The following is a 5839-nucleotide window of genomic DNA, read 5'->3' on the forward strand; positions in this document are numbered from 1 at the left end:
GAATGTATTTAAGTTCATTGTTACCCCAAGATTATTTGCAATTTCAACCTTATTTCTTTTTCTTTTTTCTTGAGACAAGGTCTCACTCTGTCATCCAGGCTAGAGTGCAGTGGCATGATCTTGGCTTACTGCAACCTTCCCCTCCCGGGATCAAGCAAACCTCCCACCCCAAGTAGCTGGGACCACAGGCTACACCTGGCTGATTTTTGTACCTTTTTTTTTTTTTTTTTTTTTTTGGTAGAGACGGGGCTTTACCATGTTGCCTATGGTGGTCTCCAACTCCTGGGCTCAAGTCATCCACCTGCCTCAGCCTCCCAAAGTGTTGAGATTATAGGTGTGAGCCACTGTGCCTGGCCTCAACCTTATTTCTAATTTGGCATAAAAGGCTTTTGTCTTCTGGAAAAGAATTTCAGATGCCAACAACAGATGAAAAAGATATGTCATGGACTCGGCAGCTTCTGCAATCATATCACTAAGGAAACAAATACTTTTAAAAAGATCTACAAGCATCCTTAAGTGCTTCTGAATACACATCTTATTGAATTATCACACGAGCCCTAAAGAATTTATCATTTTTTCATGTAAGAAAATTAAGCTTTAAAAAAGTTAACCTTTCTTCCATACCGCTAGTGTCAGCAGAGCTCAAATTTCACCTCAGATCTGGCAATTTGCAGGGCCCAGGATCTTTTATTATACCAGTAAATAAGTTCCTCTTTCGTCTTTGCTTAAAGCAGTCCTGGGGATGAGGGCAGAGGGAAGGAATGGCTACACAGAGACAGAAGACATCCCTGCCCAAGAACACATTCACATCCCAAGACTCAGGAAACTTTAAATCCATATATAAATGAGAGAAGGTGAACCTAATTGGAACTATATCCACAGCTATTGTTTATATAATAAAGAAATACATAATTAGAGTTGGGAGTGATTAATCAAGGATGACTTCCTGGAGGGAATAATTTCAGATTAGAGTTTTGAAAGATGCCAGGAGGGAGAGGATTCTGAGAATAGAAAAATGAGAATCTCATCCATAATTTCATTAGTTCTAGCTTTTCAGGTGGGCCATGTATGCAAATGTGTTTGAATGTGAGAAGCTGTATAAAGTAATCACTTTTTATTTCTTTGGAAATTTCTATTACGTTCTGTTTAAATGGCTGAAACTCTAGGGGGGCCTGCTAAGGTTATTAAAAAGAAATTGGTCATTAAATTTAAACTGTCTAGTAGATGAATTTAAAAAACCAGCTGTCAGAAAACTCCCTCACCGAAAAATAAGGGGCATCACGGAGTTATCACAGAGGAATTATGAATAATATGGCTGTGGTCCCTCTACTTTCTGTCTTTTTGGTTTTTACCCCAATGAAGAGAAAAGGAAATTAGGGAACTGAGAGTACGAAAGAATAAATATGGCTGATGTAATTACACAATCTGCGCCAAGAGACTTTCTTTTTCCGTCTCACAGGTGTGTCTCTCGTTACTAGCTGGGGAGGTAAGGAGGGCAAGTTGGGGAGGTGGTACAGTTGAGTGACCCTCTGATTTAAAAAATCTAAATTGCAGTGTCTGTGTAGATTGTCTTCATCATCTAGTGGTCCACCATGAAGTGCAAAGAGTCCTGAGAGGATGACCCCTGCCTGACCCTTGACCCCTGTCCTCAATGTCCACCACGGCATCAAACCCACATTGTTCCTTTCCCCTACTAAATGTACACCAAACACCACGGCTTTTTTTTTTTTTTTCCCCTGAGATGGATTCTCGCTCTGTCACCCAGGCTGGAGTAGAGTGGTGCGATCTCGGCTCACTGCAACCTCCACCTCTCAGGTTCAAGCAATTCTCATGCCTCAGCCTATAGAGCAGCTGGGATTACAGGTGCTCACCACCAGGCCTGGCTAATTTTTATATTTTTCATAAAGATTGGGTTTCACCATGTTGCCCAGGTCAGTCTCGAACTCCTGGCCTGAAGTAATCCACCTGCCTTGGCCTCCCAAAGTGCTGGGATTACAGATGTGAGCCACCAGGCCTGGCATGAGCCACAGCGCCTGGCCATGGATGTTAAAACAGCCTCATATTGAAGAGTTTAGAAAAGTATTCTAGCCAAATGGAGTTTGGGGCTGTTTGGGATGGCTGTGCTTCAAGCCTTCCTTCTGGGAAATGTACTTTCACCACATCTGCTGATTACTGTGGGTACATGTCTCCAGTTGACCGACCAAAACACCTCATCCTCCTAGATATAGAACACTGGGGCATGTAACCTCAGCAGAATCCTCTTCAGGGACTGATGTGGACCGAATGATGTGGTGGGGAGAGAAGGTTCTCTCTTTCCTCTTTAAGGATAGTATAAGCCAGGGACAATTGGTGATCATCTTTGGGTCATATGAACAAAATCTGAGTGAAACCAATGGAACCAGCTACCTATAGAACTAAGATGTGACAAAAAAAAATAGTCCTTATAATTTGAAATCCTGGACTCAGCCAGGCCTGAAGTTAGATCACCTCTAGACCTCCTGGTTATATAAGTCAATAAATTTCCTTTAACACTTCAGCTGGTTTTAGTCTCTACCCCTTACATCTAAAAGACTACCGGCTAACACAGAGGGAAGCAGACACAGGTAGGGATAAAGGGTTATGCCTCTTCTAGATAATTTGCTCCTTTACCTTTTACAAAGGGCTGAATCCTACTGCTTATGCTTGCAGAGGGCATCCCTCATGGACATTCCTTTCTTCCTATGTTCTCTCTCATTTTTGTTCTCCCTTTAACCTCTTCATCTTCTGATTCCCCATCCAATTCCCCTTTCTCTTGGAATCTACCTCCTTCCCTGGAGAAATAGTCAAATTTCAGTCTCCCTAAGTTTTTTCTTGTATACGGTAAGTTTCACATTTTCAAGCTCCATGGCGTATCAGTGGCTTGGCTCATGAACTCGGTACTGCTGCTCTGTAGCCAGGAGGGGAGGATTCCGGTGTTAGGGTCCATTGGCTCCCCCAGGAAAACAGGCAGTTGAAGCTTAAGTCCTGAGGATAAGGGAAGGAAGTAGAAGGAGAGCAGCATTTCATTCTGGGCCATGGGTGCCTTACTCTCTGTAACCAAACACAGGTCATAAATTCAAGGACTAATTGTCATAAAAATATTTATCTGGTCTAAATAAGAAATTCATATTCCCATATTATCATAAATTTGACACTTTGAGAGCAATAATCTTGACTCATTTCATTAAGAAAGCATTTTTCCCTTCTGAGTTGTCTCTCTAGTGGATATTCATCTCTAAATTGCCAGATAACAAACAGCTCCGGACCTAGACACTTCTTCCTAACCAGTTGTTTCTCTGGCTTATGTTGCTGGTGTAGTGTAAAGGTGAGAGGCTGGATTAGGAAGCAAAGTTTCAGTGGCTCTATCACTATATTAAAAATATATCTAAGATCTCATTTGGGAGTGTGAGGATTGAAACAATTAAGAAAACTTGCTTGAGATAGCTTTTGACAGCAAGCTGACCAATGCTTAAAAATTAGGGCTGGATGCGGTGGTTCACACCTGTAATCCCAACACTTTGGGAGGCCAAGGCAGGAGGATTACTTGAGGCCAGGAGTTTGAGGCCAGCCTTGGCAACATAGTGAGACCTCATCTCTACAAAAAATTTAAAAATTCAGTGAATGTAGTGGCAGGTGCTTGTAGTTCCAGCTACTCTGGAGGCGGAGGCAGGAGTCTCACTTTAGTCCAGGAGTTGGAGGCTACAGTGAGCTATGATCATCACACTATATTTCAGTCGTCTGGGCAACAAAGCAAGACTCCATCTCTTAAAGAAAAAACCAAAACTTAAAACAACCTTATATGTGCTTAGGAAGGTTTTTGACTCCAAGAAAAAATTCAGGAAGATTTTAAAGGGTCTTTTTCTATTTAAGAAATCCAAAGGTAGTTTGAAAAGTGACTGAGAATAATTACAAGATAGGGGGAAAGGAATAAAATTATTTCTAGGTATTCACACTTAACTATTATCTGTATATTAGTTAACATTCATATAGCTGGTAACTATGTGCCAGGTACTGTTCTAAGTACTTTAAAAATATTAACCCTTATAGGCCGGGCGCGGTGGCTCTCGCCTGTGATCCCAGCACTTCGGGACGCTGAGGTGGGTGGATCACCTGAGGTCAGGAGTTCGAGACCAGCCTGGCCAACATAGTGAAACCCCATCTCTACTAAAACTACAAAAAATTAGCTGGACTGGTGGCGAGCATCTGTAATCCCAGCTACTCAGGAGGCTGAGGCAGGAGGATTGCTTAAAACCAGGAGGCAGAGGTTGCAGTGAGCTAAAATTGCACCATTACACTCCGGCCTGGGTGACAGAGTGAGACTCCATCTCAAAAACAACAACAACAACAACAAAATATATGTGTGCATATATATATAAACCCATATAATCCTCGTGACAACTCTCTGAGATAATTCAAAGTATATCATTATTTTAACTTACTAATAGCAGTGGTATCAAGAGAATGAGAAGACAAGCCACATACTGGAAGCAAATTTTTGTAAATGACATATCTGATAAAGAACTGCCATATAAAAAATAAAAAGAACACTAAAAATGCAACAATAAGAAAATGAACAACCCAACTATAAAACGGACAAAAGCTCTGAACAGATACCTCACCAAAGAAGATATGCAGTGCACAAATAAGAATGTAAAAAGATGCTCAATATCATGTCATTAGGGAATTGCAAATTAAAACTAATAGCAATAATAATAGCTAGCATTTTTCAAATGCCCACAGTACTCATACTTTATGAATCTCATTTAACGTTCACAATACTTGTAAGAAGTGGGCACTCAATTATCATGACTATTTTGCAGATGAGAAACCCAAGACTTGGAGAGGTGAAGTAACTTTCCAAAGGCCACAGTTAATGGATGTGAATCCCTATCTGTCTCATCTTAAAGCCTGTGCACTGAATTACTGTACTATGGCCTATTAATATTTAGTCACTCTTAATAATTTACTGCTTTTATATGGTTTTAGTTTTACAATCTTACACAATTGAGTGAAAAAGTAAGCTTATTTAACACCTATACAGATTTAACCAGGTTATTACCCAGGCACTACCGTTCATCTGCAGGGAGCTTGTTCAAATTGGCAGCATAGTACATAGGACAAATTTAAGAGCTTTGGAAAGTTCTCTTTGTGGCTGGGTGTGGTGGCTCACACGTGTAATCCCAGCCCTTTGGGAGGCCGAGGCGGGCAGATCACTTGACATCAGGAGTTTGAGACCAGCCTGGCCAACATGATAAAATCCCATCTCTACTAATAATATAAAAATCAGCCGGGCGTGGTGGTGCATGCCTGTAATCCCAGCTACTTGAGAGGCTAAGGCGGAGAATTGCTTGAACCCGGGAGGTGGAGGTTGCAGCGAGCTAAGATTGCACCACTGCACTCCAGCCTGGATGACAGAGTGAGACTCCGACTCAAATACAAAAACAAAAACAAAACAAAACAAAACAAAACCTATTTGTAATAATCCAAACTAATAAAGTTATAGGATAAAATCACAGTCTTCGGGGGCAGTTATTCTGATCTTCGTTTCCATACTGTCAGTTTGACAGATGTTGACAGAATAGCAGAAGTGTTCTGAGACGGCATATGCAGTTGGATACTTTAACAAGAATTTTTAAAAGCTATGATTTATAAAGTGTGCAAAACTTACATGAGATAATGCAGTATTCTGGGCGAATAGTCGGGGAAACTCTTACCAACCTGAGCCTGAAGAGACCAGAGGAAGGGGCAGTTACTGACACCCAGAAAGGACAGCTGGATGGAAGAGAATGACCCCACAGGGGCAGGCCTTCAGTAAAGGGAC

The sequence above is a fragment of the Chlorocebus sabaeus genome, chromosome 1, assembly GCF_047675955.1.
Source record: "Chlorocebus sabaeus isolate Y175 chromosome 1, mChlSab1.0.hap1, whole genome shotgun sequence".
In the NCBI taxonomy this organism is placed as follows: domain Eukaryota; kingdom Metazoa; phylum Chordata; class Mammalia; order Primates; family Cercopithecidae; genus Chlorocebus; species Chlorocebus sabaeus.